The following is a 14,501-nucleotide window of genomic DNA, read 5'->3' as shown; positions in this document are numbered from 1 at the left end:
AACCCCACATTCTCTTGCCTAGCAGAGTGGCTATGTATTCTCCACAAAAAAGGTTATCCTAGAAGGTAGTTACAGCAATCATCTGCATTTTACTCTTTAACCCTTATGGTCACGATCACCCTCCCTTGTCTCTTTTGTTAAGTGAAGCTATTGTAAAATCAGCTTAGGTGTGTATTTACGCTGCAGTAGCTATTCTGCACTGACTCGCCTTGTGGATACATTTTCTACTCTAAAAATCCCTTTTTGTGGTTTAGCTCGATTCACCTCAGACTCAACCGCACAAATTCGCCCCTTGTGTGAAATAAAACTGTCTACGCAAGCAGGCCATTGCGGAATAGCTGTTACATAACAGATATTAAGCATTGTTACCACTTATAAACCAGGCTACATCAACCTGGATGTCATAATTTTAAAGTCAATCAGAGATGGGGCAGAGATGAAATAGAGGATGTCTTTGAGCTGGGAGATGGTTGAGGTGATTGTCAACAAACCATTGTTGCCTATCCAAATAGGAAATGTCATTCAGTTGAGCCTTACTTCACTGGACAGATCCTCAAGGTATTCTCCGACCAACTTCAGGCAAATTTGAGAAAGCAAAAACATTTCTTGCTCACCTAGTAGGATGAAAAATTAGTCCCATTTAATCCTTTTAGAAAGAAGAGGAAACTAAAAGTAAAAAAGGCTCATGGATACAAAGTCATTACCTCCCAAAATCATGTGTAAATTTGGACAAACTGTAAAAGTGAAACACCTGCCTTGTTCAGTGATAAAAATCATATTACCATCAATTTTAGTGAAGCCAAAAGTAATAGTTAAAATAGAAGACAAAACATCGAAGTCTCAAGGCTTTCTTTTTTTTTCTTTTCCTTCTTTAACTGCCTGACTCCAAGTTACCTTTTTGTTCCTGTTTACCTGCCTTTAATATAGAAACAAATTTACATGTTCTGCCTATACCATGAGGCTTAGATGTTTTTAAAGTACAAAGTAATCCCGTTCATTTTCCAAGATTTGCTGGGCTCATGGGTCGTTTTGATGGGTCTACATCACAGTAGTTTACCCTTTACACATTGCCGTGTTCATGGGTAACTCGCTCTTGGCAGATGTGTGCCCTTTCTTTGTTATTTCTAATAAATGTCACTATAATAAGTAGTCTTTAAATCTGTCTAGATGAATAATACAGATGTTACTTATGTAATTGAAGTGCAGGTTTTTGCAATCAAAATCCTCTGGGGTTTGCATGAGCTGTAAATGACACCAGACTCTTTAGCCTGTGTGTGTTAGGGAGCAAAGTGGTTTATGAGGTCTCTCAGGAAACATCCTTCATGGATTCTGTGGATAGCAATGACCAATTAGATTACTCAAATCCAGCACAATTTAAATCTTGCTTTTTGGTGTAGCAAGTCTCTTACATGATAGAAAAATAAGATGTAATCTTCTGCTGTGGGGAAGCATTTTTTCTAAGGGCACAAAGTTAGAGAAACGTTCTTTAAACTGTTCTGCAGAGAAGTGATGAAATGTTGATGGAGGTATCTTGAGAAAAGGTGTGTTTCTCCATTTATAAAGTGGCCTTGTGGAAGAGTTCTGTGAACCCGCTGTTCTTGGGCAACAAAATCAGTTCACTTGTCTTACAAATTTTAAAACACTGTTTCAAGCTGCAGTAGGAAAGACTATTGCAAAATTCTTTGTGGTAGACTTGATATTTCTGATTTTCTAAACTATTAGTTTACCAGTCTTCTGTTAAGTTTCTTGCCCTCTGTGCTGAGCCAGAAGACCAGACAATGAGAAACCTCCCTTGTTCACTCGATGCAATGTCAGCCAACAGCCTGAAGTCCTGCTGAGTGTAATTTGAGCTAACCCATGTATGTTTGCGTGAAACAGCTTAAGAGTTTGCAGATGATTCGTTCTGGCAGCTGAGCTGTGGATACAAAAACTTCAGCAGAGGACAGTAACACCATAGGTCATTACAGCCATTTGCAGTGACTATTTGAATCAGTGTAAGTGATGCAATATATGAATGGAAAAATTTTAGCTTGAGACAGCTGTTGAGGTTGAACTGAGCTATTCAGCTGCCTGCACGTCAGAGTGACATCCCATGCTGTGGAGTGCAGTTTAAAGATGAGTTGTGAGCAGCTCAGCTCCCTGTTGGCTGAAAATGTTGGAGAGGGTAGACTGCTGGGGAAAGCACGTCGTCAGCTGACTCAGGTTATGCCATCCACTACTGAATTGTTTCTGCTTTTGCAGTTCATATTCATGCTTGTCCTGCAGTGTATTCAACAATGTATCCCTGATGGACTGAGCATTATCTTGAGGCAGAGATATTTGTGGGAAAGTTTTGCAGGTGGACACTTAGCTGTCATATGAGACTAACGTCTTCTGGTGCTAATTGCTGGGTTAATCACAAAGTGAGCTTCATCTGTACAGGTAAGTATACAGATAAGTAATTGCTACTTTTAATGATAACTTGTTTTTCTGATGTTTAATGATTGGGAATGCCCCAACCCATCTTTCTTTCTCATGGTTTCAAAACCTTCATCTGCATTCTGACTGGCCAAAGGGCATAGGTAGGGTCTGGATTCACTCTGTCACAATTTTTGTGAGGGTAAGGAAGCTTTGCTCTACAGACACACTTTACTAGTCAGAGCTACTGATTTTGATACAGGTTTACACAGAAGACTGTCTGTAGGTCACATGAATCACATTCATTTTAAGGTAAATAACTTCTTTTGTTAATAAAGAAAAGTATGTCATAACACACCTTGATATGTAGCTTAAAAGGTTTATCCATAAATGATGTTGAGCCTGATCTTTAACTATTTGGTATTTAATAATACCTTTTAAAACTGTAAAAAGTGAGCACCATATGTTATCATTTTAATCCAATATGATTAGTACTATTTGACCATCATAAACTTTATTCATAATTTTGCTTCCTTGTATGTCTGTGCCTTTTTTCATCCTTAAGAGAAGAACCAAAATACTGAAATACATGTTGCAGAGACTGATTTTCCTGTTTTGTTTGTTTTGTTAGTGACAGTTTCTTAAATCCAAGTTACATTTTAGTGTATTTAATGTTTATAAATTACCTGAGTATACTGTAGATGAAAACTATCCTGTTGCTGTGCAGCATCATATCGGGATCACATCTTTCATTTTTTTATTGCAGAACAGTTGAGGAAATTAAGAACTTGTAGTTTTAGACTCACACTGCTAGATAAGCATCCTATACCTGTGTAGGAGCTTTCTTTCTTTATTGCTCTGTGTGCCATTTCCATTTAATGATATGTCCCAGTCACACATATTAAAAAAAAAAGGTTCTACTAGTACTCTTTCAGAAATCTGCAACCAGTTAAGTAATAATAGAAATATAATTAATCTTTCATACTCTAAGTTTCAGACTCTGTATCAGATCAAAACCAGCTTGAATTTTCGCAATTTACTTTTCATCACTCATCTGTTGTAGACACCACTGAAAAGTTAAAATTTGAGTGTTGTTGTCATGGCCTGTAGTTGTTGTACATGCTTTGTCATGCAAAATTGTAATTCAAAACAGGAAAGATTGAAGGGTTTTTAAATGAAGAATACTGATAATCTTGTAAGTATTTCTTCTTACTGCTATTTTTTCCACTCTGTCTAAAATTTGCTGCAAGATTTGAAACAAAGTTGTTAAATTTAAGTGATCTCTTATTTTGTCTTGTTTCCCATGAATATGAATGGAAATTAGGAACATTTAGTGAAAAGAAAACTAAATTTGTCATTTAGAAAGAACTGAGATTATTGTAAATTAAGATGGATTATGTGAGATTTCAAGATAGTAGACCATCCTGAAAAATGTGGGGAAGGAAGAAATGTGGTCACAAAAGGTCAAATGACATATTCAGAACACAAAATGATTTTTGTACAATCAAACTTACACTGTGCTGAGATATGTTTCTTTAGTTTAAAATTGCTGGCAGCAAATGGTCAAGACAAGTGTTTCTATTTGAACACCATCATACATAGCATACTATCATATGTTTCTGAGGACAGAAAACATGAACACCATTTACTGAGAATGCTATCAATTGCTGCATCAGAGCAAGAGACAGCAGTGCGTGACAGACTGTGCTGCATGGTGAAATCCTAATATTAATAGAATATTTCATAGTCTTTCTGTTATTTTTCGTAATTGAAATTCAAATTAATTTTAAAACTGCTCTGTTCTTTTTTATATATGCATCCTAATGCTAGGAGAGGTAATTCTAATGGCTTATAGAAGCACAAAAAGAATAAGGTCTTCTAGAATCAGAAAAAAATTGTTCATATGAGGAATATGTATGGGGCTGTGGGAAGTTACATGTATATGTGGTATAGCTTCCTTATAAGACTTCTTGGTATGCTAATCCTTGATCAAATAGAATTGAAAAATCCATGTTTCAACCTATCTGTTTATGAAAAAACACATTTGGGATGTAGATGAAAGATGGAAGCTGATAAAAGGCGAATAAAGGCAGGTGTGGACAAGGAGGAAAATTAATTAGGAGGAAGCTTCTTCAGAAGGAACTTTCCTTGCACTAGGATCTTGTTTCTGCAGTGCTATTTCTGAAAAGCAAGTACTGGTTTGTGAAAGAGGACTATGCAAATTTACAAAGTCTCAAGATAACCAAAGGGATATTTTTGGAGCTCTGTGCAGGGCTTATTCCAGAGCTGCTGGATATAAGTAGAAAGCTACTCATCCATTAAGCATATGGATGTTTCCTCCTGAAGACTTACAGCACTTGGTTGTTATCAGTCACTTACTTATCAGTAAATCATCTGTTGTATTTCACTGGCCTGGAAACGAGAATTTGCAGAGACATTCACCTGTTTTCTCTAAGGAAAAGAAGAGTGATCAGTAAGCACAGCTGGCCTGGAAGGAATTAATGGTGCCAGTTACTACATTCTTGAAGACTGTGCTTGCCCTCATTATCACAAGTGATAAAGCATTTTATTGGACATGTGAAACTTAGATGATAACTGTTTTGAGTCTCTGCTTAGCAGCTGTAGAATGTGTGAGGATTGTGTTTTTGAGGGTAATCAACAATTGGTAGCTGGAAGGGCTGAGGCAGCTCAGCAAAACAGGCTTCAGATTGTAACTGCACACCATGTTTCACCAGTGTAGCTGGTAGGCAGTAAAGTGGCTTCGTGCCATTTCTAAATGACTGACTCTCAGGGCATTTGGGGGAAAATATTTGTGCATCTACTAAAGAAATGAGCATTTTGTGCAGCTTTCTGTGGTGTGCCGTGCAAGACAGTAGTAACAGGATACTCCTCTAGGCCACTTAGTGGGTACTGGCTTTGCAAACACTGCAAATTGCATCAATTTAAAACACAATGGTGAATGAAAATTGACATGAATAAATAGGCTGTGTCTTAGTTCTGGCAAAAATGTTGGATATTTTAATTATAGCAATACATGACTAATTAGAGATTTCAGGTCTACAAATCAAGGAGCTGTCCAAGTAAACTTGTGACATTATTTCTACAATTAGTCTTTTCTCACAGTTCCCTGCACTACTTTTTGGAAGCTGAAATGGCATTACAGAATTTTACTTGGATGTCAGAGAAATGTAATCAGGATGCTGTTTTCTGGAACAGACCGGAAGAATTGTGGCTGAGAGTCTGCTGGTGATACTTGAACCACAGCTGATGACTCTAAAACTGAAGTGCATGCTGTAGGAGAGAGTTCAATTTTTAAAACCAGTTCTCTCCAAAAATATGTTTCTGTTTAACTCCATTATCTGATTCTTTTCTGTCCCTGTTCATATTTGTGTGTGCCTTCTACACAGCGAAGCTCCACCCTGCAATTAGAAAGTCATCTGTCATAATGAATTGTGACAACGCTTTGTTGTTAGGAAGTCCTCTTTTTTGTCTTCTGTGTTGCTTTGAACCCCCGATGTCTTCTGCTCCTTAGGCAATTTGCATCTTTTGAGAGCCTCCACTAATCTTTCACAAAAAGGAAAAAATCCCCAAACACCCAAATGTTACAGCTTTTTGTTGGTTTGTTTGGGGGAGGTTGGGTTTTTTTGTTTTGCTTTGTTTTTTCTTACTTGGGCTGGTTTTTTCCTTTGCAGATTTTGGATGCAAATTTCCTGAACCCCTTCCTCCCTGTTCTTGAGAAATTCTAGAAGTGATAAGTTTTCTCCATCTTTTCTGTGATGCACTTTGATATGTAAAGCCCAATGCCATGCTTCTACAGTGATTACTGGTGGCCTTTGCTACTCCCTCCCTGCCTTAAACATGGTGGATTTCTGCTGTTTCTTGTTAGAGTGGCACCATGAAGACAACATAGGCATATTCAGAGCACTTCTTGTGGGGATGAGATTCTGCTGAAAGCAAGATAGTGATTGCTTTTTTTATTGCTTGAGGCAGTGGTGATATTGGAGGATGTCTCTCTCATACATATGAGGGAAGAACAAATAAACTTACTTCTTCTGTAATAAAGTATCTAATAAACAGAGGCTACGGTGAATCCAGCAGAGACAGAACACTTGAGAAGCGGTTTTGCTTAGTATTTGAATACTCTCTCAGCTGCTGCCTCTGTAGGTCAGATGTATTCCTGTCTGTTCTACTGTAGATCTCGGTTACACTATCCTCCTCCAGCTCATATCCTTTGCTTTTTCAGTCCACTGTGGCTTCAAGGAACTAGACAAGTCTCTGCAGGACCAGGGGTAGGGGGAGATGAGGGAGAAGCATGCATTTGCAAGGGAGGAAAGATCATGCTTAGTTTATAGCAGGGGAGGGGTTTGAGGGTACTTGCCAAATGTCTGAGATGCATTGATGATGGATATCATTGCTGCCTGTTTGAACTGCTGCTCCCCATTTTCCTCAGGCTAGCAATCCTGTGGCAGCCATGAAGGTATGTGTTTCTGTTGATTAACAGAAATGCACTAACAATGTGCAAATGCTCAGTGGACAATATACTAATATAACCACATCCATATTTCTGCCTTGGAATAACACTTCCTAGCTAGGGCTGTTGCTTTGAAACTGCATTTTATGCCCCATGTAGATAGTGGTAAATAGGTCTAGTTGTAGACTGTACTATGAGTACAAGGCTTTTAAGGTTTCTGTTGACAAGAAAAAAAAAATTAGCAGGTTTCTATTAAAAAAAGAGAAGGAGAGACAAAAGGGGAAAATCCATAATGCCATTTGTAGTGATACACATACATTTTCCTTATAATGGAACATGATATGGACTTTATAAGAGAACTAAGGAATATTCAGAGATCACAGAGATAAGCAGACCAGCTGGTTGGGATAGGTCACAACTTGGTATTGAAAGGCATCTTGGAGGACTGCCAAAATACTTCTGGAGTCCAGGCCCAGAAATCAGTATGAGGCAACTTGCTCATGAATTCGAGAAGAATAAAAACTGCACAGCAGTTTACCAAATACACTGCAGCGTAACAGTGATGACAGGAAAAGCTCTGCAGCCTGGCTTGCACCAATGCAAACTGCCAGCACAAGCAGGCATGGAGTGTCAGTAAAGAAGGATTAAAGAGTAGAGGGACAGATAAGGTCACCAAGGTGCAAAACTACATGGTTGCAGATTATTTGGTACGTGCCTGTCATATATGTCTTACATTTTGGTGTCTCCCACTATGATTGACTTATGTCTCCCTGCCCTTCCATCATTTATTGATGGGATGGAACAGGATGAGTCTTCATGAGACAGAGCACCATGTACTACCTATGGAACCTGATGTTAGCAAATGCTTGCTTTTTGATTCCCGTGCTGCTCCTAGATTTGTACTGCATATGTTTCAATTTAATTGCCATGGTACTGAGTCACTGTCACTAAAATCTGTTTGTGCTGAAAGCTCCTTGAATGATTGTGTCAAATGATTTGAAATGGGCTTTGAGACTGCTGCTTATATCAGCTACTGCAGCTCAGGAGTTCCTGGATGGTTCTCCATAAGAGATGACTTTAAGGACACTCTTCTATATATGCCCATACATAAATGGATATATAAAAATTGCACATAAAAATAAGACATAATAGGAATATTCCAGAATCCTGCAAATATTTATATGCAGTGCACCATTAGTTATGAGTAGTTTCTTGATGTCAATGGGGCAAATGATATTTTTATATTATTAAATAGACTAATGATCAAATTCATTACCTTCTGCATGCTTCAATCAGAAATTGGGCTACTTGGACTATTAAAGGAACAGACTAGATTGTTACATGTAAAACTAATACCTAGTAAATAGCATTAATCTTATGCGAAGAAAAATATTCCAGGTCATTGTTTCAAATTCCAGTCTTGATTTCTGTTATTACACTAAATTGAACCAAGCTGTGACTTTACTCCACAGTACATGCTGTCAATATTTCTTTTTCTTTTGTTTGTTGTTGTTGGGACTCTTGAGTGCTTCTAGGGGGTTTCTCTGCCTGGGATCAAAGCCAACCTAAAGAAAGCACAGCTGGTTATCTTGGGGAAGAAGAGACAGAAGCAGCTTTATTGGAAGCTGCCTGCCAAAACAAGCCTCAGTGGGGGCTTCTGCCATATTTTCTTGGGAGCTGCTTCAAGCTAAGACTCTTGCATGTGGCCTGTAGTAGCAGAGTGTGTTCCTTTAAGACATGTTGCACTCTTGTAATGCATAATGAGAGGCAAATTCCAGAAAGAAATCTGCTAGAATAGTAGTCATCGAACCATTTAATGATTCTAGCATTAAAAATACATGTTAGAATTAAAAATATGCATACACCCACCAGTTCTTAATAATTCTTGCCTACCATGTTTTTCAGGAGTATTTCCACTGATCTGAAGTATCCTTGATCCTGTTGAGATCTATTAGTCCATGCACTTTTCCTGAAGTAGTAATATTATTACTTATATTATCTAAATTTTAATGATAATTAGCTAAATAGAGCTAATTACTTTGCAGTGCTTAACATTTTCAGAATTCTAATGTAGAATACTATATATACATTAATTAGTTCATTTTCTAACAGTTCCTCACACAGTGGATAAGAAAGTAAAATCTCTAAATATTTAAGAAAAAATCAGATGCAGTTTGCAGCCAGTTTAAAAAAAAAAAGGTCATATTTTAAGTGGTTTTTTGTTTGTTTGGCTTGTTGGGTTTTTTAATGTCACCCTGCTTAAGGTTATTTAAACCTAATTTTCAGAAGAACTTGTGTCATTGTTCAGTCAGTTGAGCAGCAAGAAACATTTGGTATCCTATAACTGTATGTGTAGACTACTGACACTTAGATGAGAGGGCATATTGTAGTTTAGTACAGTCTGCATTCTGAGCTCCTAATATACAGGAAAAGTATAGTGTGACAGGAGAGTTTACATGTGGACTTGAGCATTTGGAGCTAACCAAAGCTCAGATTATTGAACCCCTATGTGGCCTTCAGCTCACCAATTAGCTTCTTCACATATTGTATTTTTCTCAGTTGCAGTGAACAGTGAACAACGTTACCACAGACTATCGTTTGTAAACAATCAAATAATGTGGGATTTCGGGAAAAGGGATAGTAAATGCAGGAAGGACTGTAAAGTGTTTTTAAGGCTTCGCAAGCTAACAAAATTAGGAAGAAAGGTTCAACAGTTCTGTTTTTCAGCATGCCATATAATTTGATACTTCATAGATTCTTGCATTCTCTTTCTCACCCCGGTGTCTGAGCTTCTTTCAGCAGCATTTAAGCAATGTGAAAAATTTTAGTTTTACATGTGGTTTCTTTTCTAAACCACAGTGTCTCTTCCTTTCCCTCATGTAACAAAGGTCTCATCCTGGTTCTCAGGGAGCCAGTTCATGACACAGTGTGTGTGGATGTGTATACATTTGTATTTACACACACATGCTCTATAAATAAACCCATGTATTTTCTTCGTAAGTTGATCAAAGAAGCTGAATCTTGCTCAAGCTAGTGAAGTAAACTCAGCGTTTTAATTTTAAATTCAGATATGAAGAGTCAAATAAATGTGCAAGGTTTTTTTTCTTTTTGAAAACTCTTTTAAAAAAGACAAACTCCTTCTTTCCAAACATTCTATCTCTGTCTGCATCAGGTTTCCCAGGAGAAGTTGCGCCTTAGAATAATATTTCAAATGTAACATCTTGAGTAATTAATTTTAATTCTGACAAAGATGGGAGACAGACATTGATATTGGGGAAATTCAAATTTCTCTGTAGTAAAGAGTAATTATCTTGTATAAAAAACATTTTTATGACCATTTTCTCCCATAATAATGGTGGAAAATGGTGGTTATGAGGGAATGAGCTTCTTTGTATTTAGGCTGATGGTCTTCTAAATTCACAACCTCAAAACTAAAGTCCAACAAACCTGAAACACATACAATCACTTGTAGTTTCCTATGATAATTTTTCAAAGTATTTTACTATTGTTTAATGAAGTTTCTTCTTACATGAGATAAGGGGATTTGCTTCCTGAATCATACTATCACTCAGGTTGGAGGGGATTTTGGGAGGTCACCAGTTCAACCTCCAGCTCAAAGCAGGGTCAACACTGAAATCAGACTGCTTTGCTCATTGCTTCACTCTCCTCACTAACTGTTGAAATTTCCACTGTATGAATTTATGATAATTGTCTTTCTCCCACTGTGTACCTCAACAAAGGGCCTTGTTTTGTCTTCTCTTGTAGGAAAAGATCTAATCTTGTAGCTACTAGGAGACTGGTGTTAAGTCTCTCTTACCTGTTCCTGTCACAGTAGACAACCCCAGCTTCCATCAGCTTCTCCTTTCAGAGAACATCTGCCAGCACCTCACCATCTTGGCTTCCTTCTGGCTCAAGTTTATCAACATCATTTTTGTATTGGGGTGCCCAAAACTGGACACAGTATTCCAGATGCAGACTCCCTAATGATGAGTAAAGGGGAATAGTCATTTCCCTTGACCTAGCTATGCTTTTCTTTTTCCAGGCCAGGATGCTGTGAGCCTTCACTGCTGGCTGGTATTTACTCGCTGTCCATCAGGACCCCCAGCTCTTATTCAGTGGTGCTGGGTAGCTTGTCAGTCCCAGCCTGTGCAATGGCAAAAGGTTAGTCTGGTCAAATTGCAGGGCTTTACATTAGTCTGTGTTGAACTTTGTATGGTTTCTGTCAGTCCATTTTCTAGCTTGTCTAGAGGCAGCCCTGCACTTGAGCATTGAATATATTTATGGGATAAACTCTGCAGCTATTCATTACTGGCTTATGCTGACATACATTTTTTAAAATAAATATCACATCCGATGGAAATTTTAGAGGAAATTTCAGTGTGATTATGAGGTGGAAATTTGAGGTTTATTGGAATCTGAAACACCTATTACAAAGGATGTAAATACCTTGTTACTAGCTATAGTGGTTAAGACCTTCATTTTATACTGAATTTCAGAGCTCCTTATTGTCTCCCATCATGCTGGAGCAATAGTTCAGCTTCTGAGGACTAGAGAGAAGATGGGGCCTTGGCTCTACTCTGATGTGGTGAAAAGAGTGATGTGGTGAAAAGAGTGCCACCTAATGAGCCTGTGGCCCAGTATTGCAAACCTAAGTAGGTAAAGCATAGTCTTTAATTCAAATTCTGACTCAGTGCAATCCAGTTTATTAATGATATGAGTTGATGCTGTTACACTACAAGATGTGTCTGTACAAGCCAAAGAAACCTAAGATTTTTTATGCTGATAACTAGGAAATCTTCCTTCTTTAATGTAGCAATAAAATAATGACGTAACAAGGAATGCATGTGTATTAAGTTTTCTTACTGTAAAACTGATGGAAGTGCCGCTGTCATGTAGCCTCAGCAAATGCTGGGAAAAGAAGAAAGAAGAAGAAAACTTAAAAAGCATGGCAAAAACTGCTACTGAAAAGGAGAAAATTATGATGGCTGGTTCCAGAGAAGATGTAAGGACTGTGTAATATGAGGAATAGTCTAGGAATTAGTCTATACACCTAAGAGTGAGTGTATAATGGTATAATGGCAAAATTTTTACAAAACACTTCGTAAAATTTTTATTGCTCAGTAAGATAAACGGTAACATACAGTTCCATAAACACCATGGTGTCTTTAAGTGTGCTTCTTCTATTTTAGGTCTATAAACTAGTTGGTGTACCTACCAGCTTGCTTTTTTTTATTCTTATCCTACTTGGTATGTTTAGGAAGTACAACCAGCCTTTCCTACAGATTTTGCACCTTAGAGTGTGTTTCAGCTTTGTCCTTGTGGTTACTATGCTTTCTTTGGCTCAGCGGGATTCCTATCTACCTTATACGTTATTTAGGAGGCAATTATCAAAACCAACAGTGTTAAAATGTCTCCCAGAGCACGGCAGAAAGCACACTCCCTGGCCTGCGCAATGCCAGCTTCTGTAGCTGGATGATGACGTTTCTGCCATTGTCTGCCACTTTACGTGATTATGTATTGTGAAACACAAGACGCTGGTCATCATTTTACTCCAGCCTCCAACAAGGTGAGGTACAACGTGCATTTGTTCCGTCTGCAAGGAAGAGATACACTTTGCTGTTACAACATGCTTTACAATTGTAGGAGACTGGTGGTGTTTGGGTTTGTTGTTGGTGGTTTTGTTGGGTTTTTTTCCCTCCAGTGAAAGGTGAGATAAGCAATTATAATATTATCAATATCTGATGTGCTTCATGGGAGGCACTGATTGCCTAACATTTGTAACAGAGAGGAAATAACTCCAGTTTGTGGAACCTGTCTTTTCAATCTTTACTTGGGCAAATTAAGAGAATGGGTTTGTATGCCTTTGACTACAGCTAGTCATATGTTCAGTTATTTATATTTGCTTTACATATTAGGTAATTTGTGAACACCTGTGAATATCCTTTTTGTATTGATTTATATAGTTCTAGACCTATTGCTCCTGTCTATTCAGAAGTTTGGAAGAGCAAATGTATTAATGGTAATATGAAGAGTTTTCCTTGAAGGGTCCTATTGAGACAGTGTTGCATCTAATGATACCCATGGTTGAGAGAGAAAAGAAACTTTACCAGTAGTACCTGTGGCTACTATTTTGCTCTTTACCTCCATGTCTCTCTCACTGTTATTCTCTGCACCGTGACAGGAAAAGATTGGGTGTGGTAATTAGACTACTGACCTGGGACTCGTCAGAGAAACCTGGTTATGCATCTGATACATTCTGTAGTCATGGGCAAGTCACTTCTCTGGGCTCCTGTTTCTACACATCTTGAGCTTCTCTAGTAAAAAGCTCTGCAGGAACTATTGTGAAAGAAATGCAAACTACAATGTGCAGTGCAAAAATTACTTCTGTATTTCACTCTCTAGAGCAATACATGCTGGAAGGGAAACTGCAACACTGGTTGGAAAAAAAAAAAAAAAAGCAGCTATGCTACTGTGTGCACTGAATGATCTGAGCCTGGATGAAGGTAAACACGTGGCGATGTGCACGTTAGAGAAAAATGTTTGGCATTTTCATGTTGCTTGGCACGTTTCACAGAATGCGAGTATAATCTGTGAATGCTGTCTAAAGGTTATTTTATAATCTAAAAGTTTCATTGATTGTGAACAAGCTCGAGTAGCAGAGCGGTCTACAGAGGGAGCAATGACAAAGCAGCTTCTTTATTTCCTGCCTTAGTAGGGTAGAGTAGCATGCCTGCATTTGCCAGCACACTGTGTTTTTTATTCTTGGACCAAGGCAACAGAGGAAGCCATATTCTAGTAGAGGAGCTGAACATTTTTAGAAACCTCAGCAGTATGTGTTCTTGTGAAAGTACATTTCAGGTGTTTGGAAAAATAGCCAACAGTATAGAGATGACCTGAGGATTTGCATTAGACAAAAATCCTTTCTCCCTTCCCAGTTTTTCCACTTTTTCTTCTGAAAGAGCTGTGAAAAAAAGGACCGAAAGGGGAAAGAGAAAAACATGTTTTCCTCTGGTACAAGTGGTTCCTTAAAAATCAAAGGTGTTAGTTTGTTTTTTTTAGACAGAAAGGCCACGAAGCCTGACCTTGCTGGGGAGGCCGGCACTGAACTCGCGGCATCAGAGCGGCGCGTTCCGCCAGGTGTTGGACACGGCAGTATTTTGCAGGGCTTGGCTTCAAAATCAGTGCTGCAAACTCTCTCCCCGCCCCTCACTCGTTGGGGATTTCCCCTCCTTCCCTGCCAGCAGCCAAAGCCGAGCGCAGAAGGTCAAGCCGAGATCCGTGCACAAGGGCAGGGGGCCCAGGCCCGAGCCGGGCAGAGGCGCTGAGGGCCGGCGACGAGCTGCGCCCCGGAGGGAGGAGGAGGAGGGCGGGAGGAGGAGGAGGAGGAGTTGAGGAGCCCGGGCCCGGGAGCCTCCCCGCTTAACGCACTAGGAAGTGACGCTTTCCCTGAGTCCCGGAGAGAAAGAAACAAAGTTTGGGGTTTTTTTTCCCTCCTTCTGCGCCCCCGCCCCCCTTTCCGAACAGCCTCCCGCGCCCCCCGCGGCGCCCGCCGTGCCTCGCTGTGCAGGTGAGCCAGCACGTTCTCTTTCTTCCCTCTCCTGTTTTCCGCGCCTTTATTTTTTTTTTTTTTTAT

The 14,501-nt window shown here is 39.0% G+C and overlaps 1 protein-coding gene across 1 annotated transcript in view; it reads left to right on the top strand.

Moving 5' to 3' along the window:
* Positions 1–14,314: 14,314 nt before the first annotated feature.
* The window catches only part of MIDEAS (mitotic deacetylase associated SANT domain protein), a 58,815-nt gene continuing 58,628 nt past the window's right edge, over positions 14,315–14,501 (top strand). Inside the window, 1 exon segment of the mRNA XM_050334830.1 lies at positions 14,315–14,435. The gene's annotated coding sequence lies outside the window, so the exon portion shown is untranslated.

This window comes from Myiozetetes cayanensis, unplaced genomic scaffold, assembly GCF_022539395.1.
Source record: "Myiozetetes cayanensis isolate MyiCay16 unplaced genomic scaffold, myiCay2020 scf6-25, whole genome shotgun sequence".
In the NCBI taxonomy this organism is placed as follows: Eukaryota; Metazoa; Chordata; class Aves; order Passeriformes; family Tyrannidae; genus Myiozetetes; species Myiozetetes cayanensis.
The sequence above is the reverse complement of the archived record's forward strand: the minus strand, read 5'-3'. Positions and strand labels throughout refer to the sequence as shown.